Below are 22014 nucleotides of genomic sequence, written 5' to 3' on the forward strand. Positions count from 1 at the left end.
ACTTTTAAAATAAAAGAAAAAGAAAAAGAATAGGACTTTAAAATTGTTACAACGGCTCAAATAGATGCCCAGTGTATCTATCATCATTTTCCCCAAATTGTCATATATAACAGGGAATCAGCCAGGTCTCTCGTTTTCCTAGAAACTCCTATGGGGAAGCGTCTGTCTTGTGTCAGGCCATATTGATTGTTTCATAGGCCTGCTCCTTCAGGGTTGCAGTGCTCGGTTTCCTGGATTCCAGGCCTTCCTCCATCTCATCCCCAACCCTTTTCTGTTGGAGTCCATGCTTAGTAAAATCTAGAGACGGATGGACAAGAAATAAATTTTCTGGAAACTTGAATACATGAAAATCAATCAATCAATCAATCAATCAATCAATCAAATAGCACCAAATGAGTTAGAAACACAAACGGCGGTTTCTTGTTCCACCCCCTCAGACTACCTCCCAGTGATCGCTTCAGAAACAATTACCTTTTTCTTTAATCAGCTTCTGGTTGGACAGGCATTTCCCTCAGTTCTGATAGCAGAACTATGGTGTCGTTCTCTCTCTTGTTTGTTTGTCTAGGACCCATCTTTTCCTCCCTGGAAGCTTTTAGAATCTTCTCTTTATCTCTTGCACAGTGACAAACCTTTGTATAAAATTTTTTTCATTGCTCAGAGTACCTGGGCTTTTTCCACTTGTGGACTCCTGTCATTTGGATCTGGAGAATTTTCTAGGATTATTCCTGTGAGAGTTTGCTCATCTGTATTTACTCTGTTCTTTAAAAAAAAAAATTATATTTATTTGAGACAGAGAGAGAGGGGAGTGGGGAGAGGGCTGGAAGGGGCAAAGGAGGGGGAGGGAGAGGGACGAGCAGACTCTGCACTGAGCACAGAGCCCAGCCTGGGGCTTCATCTCACAATCCAGAGATCATGACCTAACCTGAAATCAAGGGTCAGAAGCTTAACTGACTGAGTCACCCAGGTGCCCCTACTCTCTCCTTTTGCAGGATTTCTACAATTTGCATTTTGGTCTTTCTGCATGGATCCTTTCATCTCTTTTATTTTCTCTTTTCTATCTTTCTCTGCTTGCTGGGAGATTTCATTAACTTTCTTTTCCAACCCTTCTAATTACATTACCATTGTGGCTATTATATTTTTTATTTCTAGGATATCATTTGTGTTCTCTGTTTCTGTTTTGTTTTGTATTTTAAATGAATGTCATATAATTTTTTATCTGAGTTTTGGAGTTTTAAGAAGAGTATTCTTTTCCCTCCATTGTCTCTGTCTTTTTTTTTTTTTTTTTAAAGATTTCATTTATTTATTTTTGAGAGAGAGACAGAGAGAAAGAGCACAAGTAGGGGAGGGAGAGGCAGACTCCCCACTGAGCAAGGAGCCCGATGTGACACTCGATTCCAGGACCCTGAGATCATGACCTAAGCTGAAGGCAGATGTTTAATCAACTGAGCCTCCCAAGTGAATCTGGGTCCCTTTGTTCTGTTTACTGAGTTTAGAATGATTAAGTAGGAACCAGTTATTTCACAGGAGGGCCACAGACTTTTTTTACCCCTGGGCTATTCAGTTTCTGTTCTGCAGAATCAATTACCACTACTTTACCTGATTTCAGTTTTTCAAAAACTTGTTAAAGTTTTTTTATCTGCTGTTGTTTGCCCAGTTCTCTTAATTTTAGGTGGAGTCTTAGGCAGGAGAGGCAACAAATCCATGCGATCAACCTGCCTTCTTCAACCAGAATCTATTGGAGAAATGTAAAAGCTCTCAAAAATACAGTTTTTGCATTAATCTTGATGATTGTCACCAACAAGGATAGCAAGATTGCCAGAAGCAGTCTTTTTTTTTTTTTAAGATTTTATTTACTTATTTGACAGAGAGAGCATAAACAGGGTGAGTGGCAGAGGCAGAAGCAGGCGAGCAGGAACCCAGGACCCCAAGATCATGACCTGAGCCGAAGGCGGACACCTAACTGACTGAGCTACCCAGGCATCCACAGAAGCAGTCTTAAAATCGCACTTCTAAATTTTCTATGTGAGCTCATTAGCTCAGTTGGGTAGAACATGGCAAAATAATGCCAAGATCATGAGTTTGATTCTCATGACGATGCATCAGCCTTACTTAATTTCATGGACTCCATCTTCTCCCGTAACTCACAAAGTCAAGAATATTGTTTTGGATAGCTATAAAATAGGCAAGGAACAATCTAGCTTTCATTTTACTGCTACTGTTAAGATCCTGTGTCCTGGGGTAGTTCCGCAACATGCTGCTACAGGAAGTTAAAAGGAACAACAACAAACACTAGCAAATTAAAGGGAAATGATGAGAAAAAGAACACAGATGTATCAGTAAATCTGTTCATGTCTGTGGTGGGCGGGGGTGTGTGTGTGTGTGCGGGAATCATCCCATATGGTTTCCAGTGTTTCCCCGGAAGCAAAGTTTAGATGGCAATTTGTGGACAAAGGCTTACTGAGGACTACTCTCAGGGAGCATGCAGTCGGGGAGTGAGGGCAATGGGGGAAGTTTATCTTCGGTGAAGCCACAGCAGAGGCCTCAGCTGATCCCACAAGAAGTTCTGGAGCTGGAAGTCCCTTCAGAGTTGTCCCACCTTGAGACAAGAGGGCAGCTTTTATAACTTCTCATTGACCTATTATTGGTTGAGAACTATCCCAGGAAGGGAGCATGACCTTCTGGAAGAGTGGCTTTTATCAGCTGACAGCAATTTCCAGAGAGTTCTGGCTTCGAAGTTGTGAGTCAGCAGTGGATATTCCTGGCAGGCCGCCGTGTTCACTATATACCATATAGAGTACCGTCCTCTTGAAAGTTCAAGAGTTAAAATATTGGTTCTTTTTTTTTTTTCGTTTCTCCCAGATACTTATGGGAAGAAGAAAACGAGCAGTGCTGTGGCAGAAGTGCAACTATATTTGAAGTGAGAAGGAAGAAAGGATCTGTTCAATCAGTCCATAACCCAGAGAATTCACTTCTAAGAAATGAAATTAATGGAATCGACTCTCCAGGGCTTTGAGTATTTCAATTCACATTACTTTTGCATTTTGTGCTTTTTGAGTATATTTACCTTGGTTAACAATCATTCTTAGGTTTTATTTATTTATTTATTGGTTTGTTTATTTATTTATTTAAAGTAGGCTGCATGCCCAGGATGGAGCCCAACCCAGGGCTTGAACTCACAACCCTGAGACCAAGACCTGAGCTAAGAGTTTAAGAGATTAACAACTCAGCTACCCAGGAGCCCCCATTCTTAGGTTTTAAGCATGATGCCAAATTTGCTTAGTTCAGGTTTATGGTGTTAAATTTGGGGAAGTTCAATGACAATACTTCCAGGAGAAAGAAAAGCACTCAGACTATATTTTAACTTCAGTTAACAGGACACGAAAAAATGATAGTCAGGGGTGCCTGGGTGGCTCAGTCAGTTAGGTGTCCAACTCTTGGTTTTAGCTCAGGGCACAATCTTGGGGTTGTGGGATTGAGCCCTGCATTGGGCTCCCCACTCTGCAGGGAGTTGGCTTCTCTCTCTTTGCCCTGCCCCCCATGCACCTGCTCCCTCTCTTTTTCACTCTCTTTCTCAAATAAATAAATAAGTCTTTTTAAAAAAAGTGATAGTCAAAAATTCTCCCTGGAGGAAGAGAAAACTAGGAAGTAATTATACTAAAATAGGTAAGTCTTAGGGCATCTGGGTGGCTCAGTCAGTTAAGCGTCTGACCTTGGCTCAGGTCATGATCTCGGGGTGTTGGTTGGGCTTCCAGCTCAGCGGGGAGTCTGCTTGTCCCTCACCCTCTGTCCTTCCCTGCCCCCCATGCTCTTTCTATTTCTCTGTCTCTCTCTCAAATAAAAAAATAAAATCTTAAAAATAAGAAAATAAAATACATAAATCTTTAAGCATATACAGAGAAGAACTTTTTATTAGTACATTATTTTAATATATGCAGCAGTGGTATATTGTACTGTCTATATTTTATGCTTTAAAATTGTGGTTGGTTGTCAGTAGAAATATTTTTAATGTTTTTTAAAAGATCTGAGGAAAATAGGCTATCAGATAAAGAACCCCCATCTCCAGCTTTCCTCTTACTCTCCCCCATCTCTCTCACTCTTGCCCTCTCCCCAGCTAGCATGTATATATGTTATTTTATCTCTAATAATTATATTTTACTTCTCAGTAAAGGTGGAACAATTTAATAACATCTTTTGATGCATTTTGTTGTTGTTAAAAAGTCAGAAATTCAGTATTTCCTAAACAAGCATATATCAAAACCATTCAAGACAAATAGCTAAACAGAACAATGGTTTGAAATTTTAATTCTGTTCTCTCAAGCTTCAAGTCTATGGAAAACCAAAGGTAAAGTAAGAAAGGGGACCTTCACAGACTAAAAATCTATTTCTCATTGCTGTTGAGAAACTGAAGAAAATCAGCCAACTACCTTGAAAAGAGGAAGGGAGCAAATTTTTGTTAAGTGGTGAATTAATGGGTTCAACGTGACAAGATGCACTATGAAGACAAATGATGGCTGAGTCATGTGTAGGGAATGGCTGAGCTTGGATTCCAACAGTCAGCTGAATTCAGTGTCATGTGGTAATTGGGAACAAAGGCAGTTGGTTTCTCTCTGTCACAATAAAGGCTGGGGAGAAGGTTTCAGCATCATCTCAGAGAATCTTCAAAAAACTAGGAAGGTCGGGTCCATTTGGTTAGATTCTGTTTTGTATGCTCAATGGTTCCTGTTTTTTTCTCAGCAAGGGCTCCAGCACCTATGAAATCTTAGACCTATAGAATTCAAAGTGCACCCCTGGATCAACAATGAAAAGTAAGTCTTCTTCCCCGCCCTCTTCAGAGTTCTCATTCCCTTCCCAGAGGCAAACATTGTTTTCAGTTTCTGATGTATTTCCCTCTAAGATATTCGAGAGTGAGGTTTTAAAAAATCTACACTTTGCTTTCTATTTCTGCTGCCACCACTCCTTATCGCTTAGAATCACTATAATAAGCTTGAAAATGAATTTAGTCTTATGAGTTTATAGTAAACCTTAATGGCTCTTAATGATCAATTACTACTTCTTTTTAAAATGATCCTAAGTAATGTGTTTGCTCTTGATTTCTCCTGGGACAGATTTCTATAGTTTTCAGGGGTTATATGTTGAAATTTCTTTGGGGGCCAGGCAGAAAATCAAAATACGTATGGGAGAAGCCAGCAGGAAGCTGTAGGTAGTGTAGAAACCGAAATGCCTAGTCTAAAGGTACTTCAAGTACCAAGAATGTTATGTACATAGTACAACTAAACTATATAGTTTTGTGGTCCCTCATTATACACGCCAGTCTTCTTAAAAATCATAACTACAAAAAAAAATCATAAATACACTTACCCATCACCAGTCTTCTAATACCTAGCCCATTTTTCCTAATTCCTCAATAATTACAAAAAGCGGTTTAAAAATTTTAGGATCCTGATAAATAATTTGGTTGGGCCTCAAGGAATTTAAATAGAGTATGGAAATGTTATTTCAATTTCATAAGGCAGAATTGCAGCTTAAAGACACAGGCTGTGAAGCCAGACAGACCTGGGTTTGTGCTTTGGCATGCAGGTTAGCCAGACAGCGCAAGTTCCCTAACCCTTTGGGAGCTTAGCTTCTAATTTATCTACAAAATGGGAATAATAATAGTTGCTTTGAAGATTATATTAGATAAGGTAGGTTAAGTGGTTAGCACAGTGCTCCAAGCCACACCTGCTTGGTGTTCAAAAATAATCTCTATTATCATTACTTCAAAGACCTTGATAGAAACTTACACTGCTTTGCCCTTGAATTCCTTCTTCATCAATTTTTTGCTGCTTGTTTTAATCCAGAGGTCATTTCTGACAAAAGGCAGAAACAAGATATTAATTGATTCATTGAATGATAAGTATTTACTGAGTACTTTTTACATGACAGGTACAATTCAAGACAGAGTATTGAAGACAAAGTTCCCGTTCTCAGAGAGTTTGCCTTAGAGTGAGGGACATGGACAGCAAACAAAAAAATCAGTTGGTATATGATGTAATTTCAGCTACTGACAGGTGCTGGGATTAAGGAGAGCAGAGCAAGAGCCTCGGGTGTGAAGGTGGTGGTGTTAGAACATGGGCAGGATATTGACAAACCACAGTTGATGGACACTTCTGTTGACACAAAGGCAGGACCAGTGAAATAACATTGCCCCTTGACTCAAGAAGTAGGTTGGTTCCTTTTTCTTCACACCCTTCTTAACATTTTCTCCCAAGGCTTAGTCTAGTTGGTTCCGCCCTTCCTGATAACACTCTCTTTCATTTGCTCTTGACTGTGGACCCTACTTTCTATCTTTTGTATTTTTTGTTAGGAATTGAGATTACAGTATGTTGTACACCGGAAACTAATATAGTGTTATATGTTAATTATTTCTTGATGAAAAAAATACAAAAACAGCAGTAATGGAGGAACAGAGGAACACCACCACCACCAGCAACAACAAAAAAACATTTTTCAAAAAAATCAAGATATTCAGAGCACTTCCTGCATAACCACAGTGACTTCTTTGGGTTCTGCTTGGTATTAGTCATCACCACAGACATTTGCAAGTGCTTCCCCTAATACTTTGCTGATGATCCCTATAGACATGTAGCCATCCTTCCACGGACCATGTCTGGCTTCTCCCTATACAAATCTGGAGACACAAATTATTTTTTGACACATCCACAAAAACAAATCTCCACAACATGCTGAGAAGGAAAGCCAGTTTTTACTAAAGATTTCATGAAAAGAAGAAGGTGAGTTGTGATAAGACATCCTACACAACAAACAACTTTAAATTCCCAGTGGAGGGGCACCTGAGTGGCTCAGTCAATTGAGTGCCTGACTCTTGATTTCGGCTTAGGTAATGATCTCAGGGTCCTGGGACTGAGCCCTCTGTCCAGCTCCATGCTCAGCAGAGTCTGCTTGTCCCTCTCCCTCTGCTCCTCCCTTGCTCTTTCTCTCCCTACCTCTCTTTCTCAAATAAATGAATAACTACAATCTTTAAAAAAAAAAATTCTATAAATAAATAAATAAATTCCCAGTTGAACATTTTCCCCCTTCCTCAAATGCTACCAGCTACCCCATCTCTCACTTTCTCCTAACCCTTCATATACCCTCCTGTTAGAGTTAATTTAGCACTTTTCAGCTTCTCTAAGTTGTAATTGTCAGCCTTCCCATAGACTTTTGAAGTGTGGCCCCTCTGCATGGATTTAGCAAAGCAGGTGTGTCCCTAGGAAGGGATTTTTCTGCTCCCCTCATCTTATTTATATATTATATATAATATATATATTATATTCCTTTCCAAGGCCAAATCTTTTTTATGAACTCTTGTTCTCTAGACCTAGCTGCCGTTTGTCTTCTCTGCTTGGATGTCCCATAGGTACTTTATTTGACCATGTCTCAAATCAAACTTACATTCTTTCTTGTCTCTCCAATTCTATCTCTTCTCTATGTCTGTTATTTCAGGAAGTGGTACCACCAGCCATCCAGATCCTCCCAGGCAGAAACCTGGGAACCATTCCTGACCCTTCCCGTTCTCACACCTTCTGTGTTATCACTGCCCCCATCCATCTAGCAATCCATCACTAAGTTCTGTTACGTCTATTTCCTAAGCCATTTTCAATCTGTTTCTTTTCATCCCCACTTGCCAGAACAAATGGGTTCCCTTCTGCTCAAAAATTTACCATCATGCTCTATTGTTTGATAAACAAAATAAAAACCTCTTGGCTTTTTTTAAATGGACACTAACATGAAAACACCTTATTAAGATGAGAGAGTTGTCAGCTTTCCTCTCAAGAAAGCCATTTACATCTGATTAATTTGTAGAGATACCTTTCACTATATCCTTCTTTTTTTAATGTTTATTTTTATTGAAGATACACATGTTTCTAAGGAGAAAAGTAGTTTCATAAGGTTTAAAACTAAAATGAACAGTTCCTGTCCCATCTCAGCTATTTCTCTGCAGACGCAGCACTTTCCAGCTTTCTCATTAATTCTAGGTCTATATACATGCTGTCTTTCTACTTCTGAATTTCAGGCTTTAGGTCCTATTGACATCTCACTGTGATAAAATGTTCTTTTTTTTTTTGAAGATTTTATTTATTTTTAAGTAATCTCTACACTCAGTGTGGGGTTTGATCTCACAACCCCGAGACCAAGAGTCACATGCTCCACTGACCGAGCCAGCCAGGTGCCCCTGTAATCAAATGTTCTATTACGATTGTATAAAAACTATTAACAGCTTAGTCTAGTAGTAAACTATGACAACTATGTACAACTTTTTTCTCCTTAATATCAATAACTGTCTTTTTTGAAACTGTTGTTATACAGTTAGTTTTTTATGTACTAATCAATAACTCAACCTTCAACTCTTTGCCAGTTATCCAGATCTCTTCTCCATCCTTTCAAATATAATATTAGGTATTTTTTTAAGATTTTATTTTTAAGGGGAGCCTGGGTGGCACAGTCGTTAAGTGTCTGCCTTCAGCTCAGGGCGTGATCCCAATGTTCTGGGATCGAGCCCCACATCAGGCTCCTCCGCTGGGAGCCTGTTTCTTCCTCTCCCACTCCCCCTGCTTGTGTTCCCTCTCTGGCTGGCTGTCTCTCTCTGTCAAATAAATAAATAAAATCTTTAAATTAAAAAAAAAAAGATTTGGGGCGCCTGGGTGGCACAGCGGTTAAGCGTCTGCCTTCAGCTCAGGGCGTGATCCCGGCGTTATGGGATCCCTTTCAAATATAATATTAGGTATTTTTTTAAGATTTTATTTTTAAGGGGAGCCTGGGTGGCACAGTCGTTAAGTGTCTGCCGTCTCTATCTCTGTCAAATAAATAAATAAAAAATCTTTAAAAAAAAAAAAAAAAGATTTTATTTTTAAGTCATCTCCACACCCAACATGGGGCTCAAACTCACAAGCCCGAGATCAAGCGTAGCATGCTCCACTGAGCCAACCAGGTGCCCCTAATATCAGATATTCTTTCAATTTGATTTCACAGCAAAATGTCCCCAGAGCATTTTAACCTGCTCCAATGTGAACCAGTTATTTGCTGCATGTCATCTTACTGTCTCCTTTCACCAACATTCTGGGAATTCTCCTCATACCTCTTCTTGTACACCACATATTCCTCTTTCTTATTTTATTTTTTTCTTCTAATTTTGGTGAAGCACACACATCAGTAGCTTCCTAAGAAAGAGTACCTGGGAGGTAAATTTTTGAGACCTTGTATGTCTGAAAATATCCTAATTTACTCTCACAGCTAATTGGTTGTTCGGTTAGATACATAATCCTAGGCTTGAAATAGCTTTTCTTCAGAATTTGGGGGGGGGGGGGGTCTCCTTNGGGTCTCCATTGTTGAATAGCTTTCGTTGTTGCCGAGAAGCTGTATTAGTTTTCTATTTTTGTTAACAAATCACAAACCTGTCAGCTTAAAAGAAAATCCATTTATTGGGGTGCCTGGCTGTCTCAGCCGGTAGAGCATGCAACTCTTGATCTTGGAGTTGGATGGAGAGATTTGTTTAAAAAAAAAACCAAAAATTTAAAAAACAATATCCATTTATTGGATCACAATTCTGTAGGTCAGAAATCAGAGCACAGCATGACTGGGTTCTCTGCTCAAGATACACAAGGCTGAAATCAAGATATTATCTGGACAGAATTTTTGTCCGGAGAGTCTGGGCAAAGTTCACTTCCAAGCTTATGCAGGGGGATGGCATAATCCAGTTCTTTGTATTCGTAAGACTGAGATCCCCATTTCCTTGCTGGCTGCCAGGTAGAGACCTCTCTCAGCTCCTAGAGGTGCCTGCATTTCTTGTCCTGCTGCCTCCTCATCTTCAAAGCCAGTTATGGAGACTCTACTTTGCCAGGAAGAGCCCAACACTTTTAAAGTCTCTTTTATTTTTTATTTTTATTTTTTTACACTTAATATGTGCAGTTTATTGGGTTAGTTATACCTGAAAAAAGCTTTGAAAAATAAAAACATTACAGATAGAGTTGAAGCTCCACTGTGCCTTCCCTGATACAATTCCCCAGGTGACTTATACCCTGAATTTGATCCTTATCATTTCTATGCATGTTTTATACTTTTAGTTCCTATGTCTGTATCCATAAACAATATATAACATTGTTTTGTAGAATTGTATCATTTCATAAATGGCATACTTTGTGCATCTTTCTACAATATGACCTTTTTTCTTTCTTTTCAATTTTTTTAATTTTAATTTTTAATTTTTTAAATTTCGATTCAATTAACAAATAATGTATTATTAGTTTCAGAGGTAGAGGTCAGTGATTCATCAGTCTTATATAATTCCCAGTGCTCATTACATCACTTGCCCTCCTTAATGTCCCTCACCCAGTTACCCCAACACTCCACCTCCCTCCCCTCCAGCAACCCTCAGTTCGTTTCCTATGATCAAGAGTCTCTTACAGTTTGTCTCCTCCCTCATTTCGTCTTGTTTTATTTTTTCCTCTCTTCCCCTATGATCCTCTGTTTTGTTTCTTAAATTCCACATATGAGCAAGATCGTATGATAATTGTCTTTCTCTGACTGACTTATTTCACTTAGCATAAAGCCCTTTAGTTCCATCCACATTGTTGTGAATGGCAAGATTTTGGGTTTTTTGATGGCTGAGTAGTATTCCATTGTATATATATACCACATCTTCTTTATCCATTCATCTGTCGATGGACATCTGGGCTTTAAAGGCTCTTCAAATGCTGATCAGGTCAAGCCTTTCTTAAAATCAACTGTGCCATATAACATAACCTAATTATGGGAGTGAAATGCATCATATTCATGGTACACATATTCACAGTACACATGTATACAGAAGATAGGAAATCTTGAATTAGAATTCTACCACAGAAGTCCAAAATTATTCTAATTCATGATCTATAGTTTATGTCCTATTTTTACCTCTGGAAGCTTGTAGAATTTTTCATTGTCTTCAGGATTCTGAAATTTCTTGATGTGCCTTCCTATGGGTCTTTTTAATGATTGTGCTGCACACTATGTAAGTCTTTTGAGTCTAGAAATTCACTTCTTTCTTTCTTTCTTTCTTTCTTTCTTTCTTTCTTTCTTTTTTTTCTTTAACAATTTATCTATTTTAGAGAGAGAGAGCACAAGCGGGAGGGGCAGAGGGAGAGAGAATCCCAGGCAGACTCCTCACTAAGTGCAGAGCCCGATGCAGGGCTTGATCCCACAACCTCAAGATCATAACCCTGGCTGAAACCAAGAGCTGGATGCCCAACTGACTTTACCACCCACATGCCCCCAAAATTGCCCTCTCTCAATTCAATTTGAATATGTCCACTGAGTATTTCCTCCCTTTCATTTTCTCTGTTCTTGTTTTCTAGAGCTCTAATTACTCAAATGTTGGTCCATCTGGGTTAGGCCTTTAATTCTTCTCCCCTCTCTCTTTTTTCTAGCTCTGCTTTTCACTCTACTTATTTTTTCACAGCATCATCTTCCAGATATTAAAATTTTCATTTATGTTCTCAAAAGTTAATTTACAAGAGCCGATTTGTTTTGTTTCGTTTTGTCTTGTTTGTATCATGAATGCTCTTTCTATGTGGCATGATGTTCTTGTTTTATGGATGCAATGTTTTCTCTTATTTCTTTGAGGATATTAATGAGGATTTTCTTTTTTGAGTATCCTTCTGTTCCTATAGCCTCTTTTCCCTCCAGGTTATCTTTACATATTTGTTAGAAGCGTTCCTCAGAAAGCCTGATAACTGTGGTCTTTTCTCACCTGTCTTAAACCACAAAAAACTGAGTGTAAACTCTGAGCCCATAATAAAGTCTTGTCAACTGGGAGAAATTTACTATGCAGTGAGCTGCTTTTGGTTACCATGTTAAGGAACCCCTAATGCTGGTATCTTTACGTCTTTCCTTTTGGACAACTCAGATAGTCCTGGAAAGACATCTCAAAGTCTTCTAAATCTCCTCTCTAGAGGTTGTTGGTCTAGTTTTCAATTTCTTGGAGCTGAACAGGAGGAAAGAACTGAGGTTGTATGTTCTTGGTAGTGTGTCAGGAATTCAAAATCTTCTATGTTTTGGCACCAACATTAATATATGCCATGGTTTTCTGTGTTCACACCCAGCAGAGTGCTTAGAATGTACTTTTTTTTTTTTTAAAGATTTTATTGATTTATTTGACAGAGATAGAGACAGCCAGCGAGAGAGGGAACACAAGCAGGGGAGTGGGAGAGAAAGAAGCAGGCTCATAGTGGAGGAGCCTGATGAGAATGTACTCTTTACCCCTCATCTTTGTTTATTGAATTTCTACCATTTTTCAGATCTAAACTCAATTGTCCTGTCTAGAAGTAGTTCCTTCCACTTGTGTAATGGTTTAAAATATGGTCCATACCACTCATAGTACTCTAAACACAGCTGCCTTGAACTGTATAGGATTGTTTACTTATCTCTTTACTAAGGACAAACTCTTTGAGGGCCATGACTATGTCTATACAATGGAGTTTCCCATCAGGGTGTCTTGCTTTTATAGGTTTTTAATAAATACCTGTTGAATGACTGTCAGACCAGAGAATGATTACAAAATTACATCAATTTTTTCCAAGTTGTGTCTCTACTGATTCTCAACTTTAGGGCTTTCTGGAGAAACGTTTTTGATCTTATTCATTTTGTTTTAGAGACATTCAGAAAAGTGCATTGTATGATTGGAAATGTAACAGGAATAGAGAAATATAACAGCCTACCAACTTCTTGTGTCAGGTAACTCCCACACAGAACAGTAAAAGTGTCAAATATATAGATATTTAGATAAAGGTTTTTTTCCATTTCCTTTTCTGAACCACTGCCAAATTATTCAGAAACTTCCATAACAGCAGGCACTATCAATTCTAAAATAATTTGAAATCAAGTACCAACATTAGCCATTTTATGGATGGTTGACAATGCATGTAAGATGTCTAGTCATTCTTATTCGTGCTGCATTTGTTCAAACGCAGGTCAATCTAAGTGTCCTAATGTTTTTCTCTAGCAGAGACTCCCCCCGAAACTGCCTTTTTCATCCTGGAAAACCCCTTTCTCAATATTAGCCAGGTAGACAAGTGCCTGGTGTGTGAGAAGAACTTTTTTCTTTTTCCAGTTCCATGATTAATTTTTTTTTAAGATTGTATTTGCTTATTTGACAGAGATAGAGGGAGCCAGAAAACACAAATGGGGGTCGGGGGAGGGGGATAGCAGAGGGAGAAGGAGAAGCAGGCTCCCTGCTGAGCAGGGAGCCCAATGTGGGGCTCGATCCCAGGACCCTGGGACATGACGGGAGCCAAAGGCAGATGCTTAACTGAGCCACCTAGGCACCCCTCCATCGTTAATTTTTGTGGAGATGTAAACTTCCTTCTCTTCGTCTCAGTTTCGTTTTTTAAAAATGACAAAGAAAATTCCCTAAATGTTAATCATCAAAACTCTTTTTTAAAAACATCTTGGTCGAAGCAACTTCTGGAAACTAGATTTTCCCCTGCTTTCTGATTCACTGAAGGAATCATTGTAGCAATCCTAAAACCTCCTCCCATTTACTTTTCTGCCAGTTCTTACTTAGTTTCTCCTTATCCTTCAAGCCCCAGCACAAAATCTACTCCATTTAGTAAGTAATCTAGGTTAAGTGCAAAACAGTTTTGGAAGTGTAAAAAAGATGGAAAAAAAAAGTAAAAACTTATAATCTTATCATTTGGAGAAAACGATTTGTTAGTATTTTGGAATATCTCCTAATTCTTTTTTAGGGCACAAATATATACATAATTTAATTTAAAATTATATGTGAAGTTAGATCATTATTTTGAATATTTTAACTTAAAAATTACAGTATCAGTCTTTCCCCATACTGTAATGTTTTTCAGAAGACAGTGTAGTTAAGAGGATAGCCCCTAGCATCAAACTTTTTTCTGGGTTCAAATCTTATCTTTCCCACTTTTTAGCTATATAACTTTGCATACCATAGTCTCTCTATCCCACAGCCTCCTTATCCATTAAATGGAGGTGATAATGAAATACCTATTTTAGGATGTCCCTGTTTATTAAATAAATTACTACATGTAAAACACTAGAACAATACCTTGCATGTAGTAAATAAATGCTTTTAAATTGTAACATAGTGCTCTACTATTTGGATATATTGGATATATTATAATTTATATAATCAATCTCTTATTATTGAACATTTAGGTTGCTTCCAATTCTTTAATATTGCAACATATCAATATCCTTGTACTTTAATCTATGTACATTTATTTGATTATTTACTTTGTTAAATTCCTAGAAATTATGGGCCATACAGTAACTAATTTACTGTTTATTATTTCTCCCTTTTTCTCCCCTAAGAGTAAGTTCTATGAAGACAGAAAATTTATCTTACTTGTTTAGTACTTCATTTCCAGTATCTAGAAGAGTCCCTGACACATAGTAAGAACTTCATAAATCCTGTTTGTTGAAAAGAGTATATCCATTTTAAGAAATTGTCAAATTAATTTCCAGAGATTAACACTTCCTCTGGAGTATGTGAGTGCAGACTTATGACCCCCTTTGCTGTTTGAGGATGTCATTTACATTCTTTGCCTAAAGAATCTTTGATATCAGCATCCATGAGGAGTCATTACTCTTCTGGCATGTTGTTTATCATGCATCACCAATTGTAAGCTTGTTAAAGAAGGTAACTAGCCTTGTATTTTTTCTTTCCTCCTCAATATTTTATGTCTAGAACCATCTTTTGCTATAATTAGTCCTGTCTTTTCATCATGATCATTCCTATTTTCATGACTGTACTGGGCTTGGACAAGGCATATTGGTTCTAAGTAATAGCAACTAACTTAATGTGATTTAAGCAAATAGGATAATTATTTTGAGAATATGGAGTTGTCTCACAAAACTCAAGGACAAGAATGAAATGAGAGACTCTGGAAGGGTGTCATAGACTCTAGAACCAAGAAATCAAGATTTTTCTCTTCCTTATTCTCTCTGCAGATCAGCTTTCCCCACTTTCCCTGCCTCAAGGATTTTATATGCTACGGTTGTAGTCATGCACAGAGACTAACCTGCCTATTTTGAATCCCAATTCAGAATTTCTGAGATAGAGAATTTGATTGGCTCTGACGTGGTTTGGGTCAAGCATCCAATGCAATCTAATCAATCTTGCCATGAAGAGTAGGAATCATGTAGTAAAACAAGGCTACCAGGTGCCTGTTTCTGTGGAGGGAGGATCAGTTCTGAGAGAAAGGGGGAGAATTATTTTGAGCTGAGCAGAAACTCTCAAAAGCACCTGCCACAATAATCTTACTCAAATCCTTTCCTTGTCTGAATGTGTTCATTTACCTAAACTTTGTGCATCTCTATTATTCCAGAAAGAATCTCCAATTTTAGAACCATAAAGATACCTTGATAGTCCAAATTATTTTACCTTTGTTCTTCCTGAGAACTTATTTTCTACGCTTAGTGTTTAGTATTGTATTAAGCAATAGGTTATTTTCTAATTGTTTAATTCAGGGTGCTTTTGATTTCCAAACTGGGTAAGCAATCTTTTTTTTTTTTTTTAAAGATTTTATTTATTTGACAGAGATAGAGACAGCCAGCGAGAGAGGGAACACAACCAGGGGGAGTGGGAGAGGAAGAAGCAGGCTCATAGCGGTGGAGCCTGATGTGGGCTTGATCCCAAAACATTGGGATCACGCCCTGAGCTGAAGGCAGACGCTTAAGCACTGTGCCACCCAGGCACCCCCTGGGTAAGCAATCTAAAGAGGAGTATCACCTCTCAAATTTCATTTCTGTATACTTAGAAGGCATTCAATTAATATTTGGCAAATTGACTAAAGTGCTTGATAAGGGCTTTGAATTCTCAGGGAACCTGGGTGGTGCAGTCAGTTGAGCACCTGACTCATGGTTTCAGCTCAGGTCGTGATCTCAGGGCTGTGAGATCAAGCACCGCGTGGAGTGCACCAAGTTGGTTTCCATGCTCAGTGTGCAGTCTGGTTAAAGTTTTTCTCTCCCTCTGCCCTCCCCCCACTTTCTTCCTCTCTCTCTCTCTCTCTCTCCCAAATAAATAAATCTTTTTAAAAAAAGAGCTTTGAATTCTCTGAAAGAAATAAAAGAATTCATCCTGTCAATCGAAAAGATTTTATCTTGAGTATTTTTGCCTAATGTGTACTGTGCATAAAAAAAAACTACTAATAGCCAGTAGAATGATGAGTGTCTCTAAACACACCCCAAGTTCATGAGCAGCTTTTCATCTCCATCACCACCTTTGTTGAGCTCGTGGTCATCTGTCTGAGAGACTTATTGCATTAGACTTCTATCCTATCTCCCTGTTGCCTGTCTTGCTGCTTTCCAACCTTCTCTTAGCAGGAAAAAGAATCTTCTTAAAATACAAATCTGATCATGTCATTCTCCTGCTTGAACTCCTTCAGTGACTTCATATTTTACTTAGAATAAAATCCAAACTCTTACCACGGTCTGCAAAACTCATGATCTGATCTCAACTTATCACTTCGACCTAATTTTTCAAGTCATTCTCCCCTTGCTGGCTGTGCTCTGTCTGGTTTTCTTCTAGTTCCTCAGGTAGATCAAGATCTTTCCTCAGGGTCTTTGCACATGCAATTCATTGCCTCTCTCAGGAGAGCTGCACCCCCACAGTACTGCCTCTCCTTACAGGTCTCAGCTTGAATGTCAACATCTTTTTCTGTCCTGGCTCTTCCTGAACACCCTCTCTAAGATCATTTTCCTCTGTTCTTTTCCTTGTGAGCCTCATGTTTATTTCCTTTACAGAATGTTTACAATTCGTAACTGTTTTATTTTTCTCCTCACAGTTTTTTGGGTCCGTCTTACTCCTAAATTATAAACTCCATGGGTGTGTAGGAACTGTGTTGGGTTTCTACCCCCTCTCTATTGTATCTCCAGCACTTTCCACAGGGCCTGGCATATAGTAGCTGTTCAAAATATATTTGTTGATTTTATAAACAAATGAGTAATAAGATAGATAAAATAGAACTTACGAGGCTAATTTTCCAGCAGTTCCATGTGGTTTCAGTAGTTTCTAGTGGTTCTATAATGGATTTGAAGGCAGACTTCCATGGTCGATATTATGTCATTTTAAGCAAATCATTTGATCTTTCTATTCTTTAGTTTTTGCATACACAAATAAAATATAATCATACCCTACATGCTTACAGAAACATCAAGGCAATTTGGAAGTGATGGCAAATGACCATACTACTAATTAGGCATGCAAATTGAGTGTGTATGAGTGTGTTTAAGGAAATGAAAAGTGTTATCAGCTGAATGTGTTTTCTCCCCGAGCCGGGAAGTTTGTCCATGCAAACTAATCAAAGTTTGGCGATAGAGGTGATTACATTATAAAAGATCTTTTAGCAGATCTCCATGAATTAATTTGTATTTCTTCTTGGGGGGGGGTTATGGAAAAGGGACTTGAGAAATCTTTTTTTTTTTTTTAAAGATTTTATTTATTTATTCGACAGAGATAGAGACAGCCAGCGAGAGAGGGAACACAAGCAGGGGGAGTGGGAGAGGAAGAAGCAGGCTCATAGCAGAGGAGCCTGATGTGGGGCTCGATCCCATAACGCCGAGATCACACCCTGAGCCAAAGGCAGACGTTTAACTGCTGTGCCACCCAGGCGCCCCGGGACTTGAGAAATCTTAAGAAGGGGTTAGAGGAAGTGTTTTGAAATTGTGACTGTAGATTTCTGCTTTTTACCTCTGTCTGGACTAGCAAGTACATTACTGCCAGAAGTTTCCAAAGGCAACCTTCATAGGCCTGGAATCCAAAGAGTGTGTATGTAGGATCTCATATAGTTTATGGAATTTCTTTTTCTACTAGCTTGACTTTTAATACTTTATACTCTTTAAAATATTTTTGTACTTCATTACTATCTTACATTTTTACAACACTTTGCAACTTTGCACTTTCATAAGCATGGGAGAAATTATCACTATTTTAAAGGCATGGAAACTAAGATTAAGTAATTTGCCCCCAGGCCACATCATTAGTAGAAGGGGGGGAGGTGCTCTCAAACTCTAGCCTTTCGACTTCTTATGGCCTTGCCATCTCTCAGAAGTGCTAGGTATGCTAAACTGACATTTCCTGGTGGCCCTAATAGAGATTTGCAGATAAGTAATGGAAGTGATTTTATAAATGAAACCACTCAAAAAGATCTATAGTTGCGCAAGCATCTAGAATATTGATCTTAGTGATCTTGCCAATATTCATGTATCAAACCTCTTTTCTTTGGTTTGTGGCTTGTACCATTTTGGGAACACTTGATATGCTTTTAAAAATCATGACTACACAGTTCTGAAAGATTCTTCTATTAACTATTTTGCCACCTAATTCAAAACTATCCTGGTCACCTAGTGCCCTCTATTGAAATAGCCTTAGTATAACAACTAATTTCTAAGAAACAAATTATTGAATGTTCTAAGGATAGCAAGGGGCCTCTAATTTTTTTTTTAAGATTATTTATTTATTTATTTGACAGAGATAGAGGGGCCTCTAATTTTTTTTTTAAGATTTTTTATTTATTTATTTGACAGAGATAGAGACAGCCAGCGAGAGAGGGAACACAAGCAGGGGGAGTGGCAGAGGAAGAAGCAGGCTCATAGCAGAGGAGCCTGATGCGGGGCTCGATCCCATAACGCCAGGATCACGCCCTGAGCCCAAGGCGGACGCTCAACCGCTGTGCCACCCAGGCGCCCCAGGGCCTCTAATTTTGTAGTGCCTCTATTCCTCATTTCTAAGTACATTATGTTATGTTATACACAAAGAAATTCTATTTCCAGTACCCAATTCAGTGAGACTCAGAGGTTATTCAATAAGTGTTTGGTGAATTAAGTTATATGTACTCTGGTTTGTTCTAGCAGTGTTCATGTGAGCATCTACTGTGGCATTTTTCTATAAAGTAATACCATTCTTTTGCGGTTTCCATTGGTCCTCATAATTTTCTCTTCCACTCCTATAGCCTTGCCTTGAGGCTTAGCAGCCAGAGTGACAGCTAATCTTTTCCCACTCCCACCCCACAGATTGCCATTTTTGGTTTTGCTCAAAATATAGTAGAAGTTTACAGGAGTTTGGGTTTTTGAGTAAGACAGATCTGAGTTTAAATCGAGACTGTCACTTCCTCAAACGAGTTACTCATCTTTTAAAGGGTCTTCCTGTATGTAGAATGGGGAAATTGTCAAACCCAACTTCTAGGATAATTGTGAGGATTCAAATGATATAATGCAAATAAAGAGCTTGTCACAATGCTTGTCACTTAGTAACTGCTCAGTTATCATTAACTTTTATTATTTTATTATTTTCATTTTTAGCTGAAGCAAATTTGGTCTTGACTATTGAATTCCTTGGCAGTGAATGCATGGGGAGGACCACTCTGATTGTTGCTCTACTTGACAGCATTTGCAGAATGTATTTGTTTAATAAAAATCTATCTATAGAAAGAAAATTTTGGAAGAAGATCCCCATGTTCTATAAAGCTTTTTCATAGCTCACATTCTAACAATTTTCAGCCAAAAGGGCTTAGCCTGATTCCAATCCTTTGGGGCTTGTTTATACTTATCAATCATTTTTTATTAGCTCTTCCTCATTTGTGAGTAATCCTTATTTAATAACATGTGAAGGATCTGGAGCACAGAGGAAAAAAAAAACTTGGAAATCATGGAATAGAAGAAGATAGAAAACAAAGTAGGTTTTTGTTGTTGTTGTTTTTACCATACTAGTGTAAAGGAGTTGGCCACATTTTAATTTCATTTTATTTAACAAAAGAAAAATCTTAAGTTTCTCTTTTTAAAAATTAACATATAATGTATTATTGGTGTCATGGGTACAGGTCAGTGACTCATCAGTCTTATATAATACACAGCGCCCATTACAACACATACCCTTCCCAATGTCCATCACCCAGTTACCCCACCCCTCCACCCTTCTCCCCTCCAGCAGCCCTCAGTTTGTTTCCTATGATTGAGAGTCTCTTATGGTTTGTCTGCCTCTCTGGTTTCATCTTGTTTCATTTTTTCCTCTCTTCCCCTATGATCCTCTACCTTGTTTCTTAAATTCCACATATCAGTGAGATCATATGATAATTGTCTTTCTCTGATTGACTTATTATTTCGCTTAGCATAATACCCTCTGGTTCCATCCATGTCACACAAACGGTAAGATATCATTTTTTTGGATGGCTGCTTGTTGGGGTTTTTTATTTTAAGTTTTTATCACATTCATGCATGTACATAGTTTAAAAGACCCAATAGTAATATAAGGCTTGTAATGAAAAATGCAACCCCTGGTCCCATCTCTCCCCCAAAGCTGTCGTCTCTGTCCACTTGCTAGCATCACTGCCATTGAGCCTTTCAGCTGGCTGCTCTGGTATGAAGCTCATATTTCTAAGTAACATGCTATAGTGCAATTTCTTAATATTTCAGTGTTGAGAGTTGCCTATCTGCTAATGTTTACCACCCCCACGTTCATATTAGGCACATATTAACTTATACTTCCCCTCTCTCCAATCCCCTCATCTAGTCATTGTTAGAAAAATACTCAGTATTTTTTATCATGACTTTTATATATACACTACTCACAGTTCAACAAAGTCTGAGGACTCTTGTTTTTCCTTTTTGGTACTAGTTTTTATTTTCTTTGAGTTAATAGTTGCCGGTTTCTGTCACTTATTTTGCTACATGATTATGACAAATTTCTTTCCCGACTCTTAGAAAGAATTTAAACATCGTTTCAGAACATTAAATGTATGGGGAGATCCAGGGGTTTCTTTTTCTCTTTCTTTCTTTAAATCTTTTTTTTTTCCCTAATTTTATTTATTTATTTGACAGAGAGGGAGACAGCCACCAAGAGAGGGAACACAAGCAGAGGGAGTGGGTGAGGAAGAAGCAGGCTCCCAGCAGAGCAGAGAGACCGATGCAGGGCTTAATCCCAGGACCCTGGGATCATGACCTGAGCCGAAGGCAGATGCTTAATGACTGAGCCACCCAGCACCCCATCTTTCTTTAAATCTTAAGATAATCATCCTGTAATTCTCCACTGTCTCATTCCAATCTGGATTCCGCCTTGCACTAGTCACCAGGACTTCGTTTCATCTAGTTGAGAAATCTCTTTGTGTTGGGGCTTTATTGGACCCCGTTTCCTGGGTCTTATATCTCCCTCTGCACTGGATGTAGTCCAGTTGCCCTCCTTTCCCCCTCAACTCCTCCCCTCTTTTCCCCACTCTGTGATGTGCTTTCCCTAAGATACTGGCATAATTCTCTTTGGCCTTTGATTGGGTTTGGTCAATGGGAGACACAGCATTAAATCTGAGGGAGGGGGGAAAGTGAAGATGGGGTATTTATTCCCCTGACTCCTTCCCTCTCTCTATAGCCACAGCCTCTGTCAGGTAGCCCTCTTTATATGTCATTGTCTCTGGGTTTCGGTAACCACTCTCTTGCCTTGCCCCTTCGGCCCTAAGTGTGTTAATAGATTCAGAGTGCTGCACTTCTCCTTCCTGCTTTCCCCAAACCCTGTCCGCACCTTCTAAAATAGTCCCATTGTTAAACTCTCCAGTTTCAGTGTACCATCTGGTTCATCCTTCTTTTTAGTGACACATTTTCTAGCATCTTCTTGAGAAAGGGTGCACAGGAAGTAATTTTTCAAAATACCTCATCTAAAAATATCTTAATTCTATACTTACACGTGACTGATAGTTTGGTGGGGATCAAATTCTAGGTTATAAATAATATTCTCTCATATTGTTGTTCTTGCTTCATTGTTTTCTAGTTTCGATTATTGCTGTTGAAAAGTCTGAAAATATTCTGGTTATTACCCCTCTATATGTGACTTATTATTATCTTTCTAAGAGCTCTCACAATCTTTTCTTAATCCCACGTCTGAAATTCAACAATGATGTGCCTTCATGTGGGTTTTTTAAATTTGCTATGCTGGGTACAAAATGAGTTTAATTCAGTCCTAAAACTTGGCCTTCAGCTATGGGAAAT

General features: G+C 38.5%; 1 long non-coding RNA gene across 1 annotated transcript in view; it reads left to right on the forward strand.

Moving 5' to 3' along the window:
• Positions 1 to 4627: 4627 nt before the first annotated feature.
• Positions 4628 to 22014, forward strand: part of LOC117803559 — a 53595-nt gene continuing 36208 nt past the window's right edge. The window contains exon 1 of the long non-coding RNA XR_004627512.1: positions 4628 to 4805. This is a non-coding gene — a long non-coding RNA (uncharacterized LOC117803559). The remainder of the gene's footprint in view (positions 4806 to 22014) is intronic.

Source organism: Ailuropoda melanoleuca, chromosome 8 (genome assembly GCF_002007445.2).
Source record: "Ailuropoda melanoleuca isolate Jingjing chromosome 8, ASM200744v2, whole genome shotgun sequence".
In the NCBI taxonomy this organism is placed as follows: domain Eukaryota; kingdom Metazoa; phylum Chordata; class Mammalia; order Carnivora; family Ursidae; genus Ailuropoda; species Ailuropoda melanoleuca.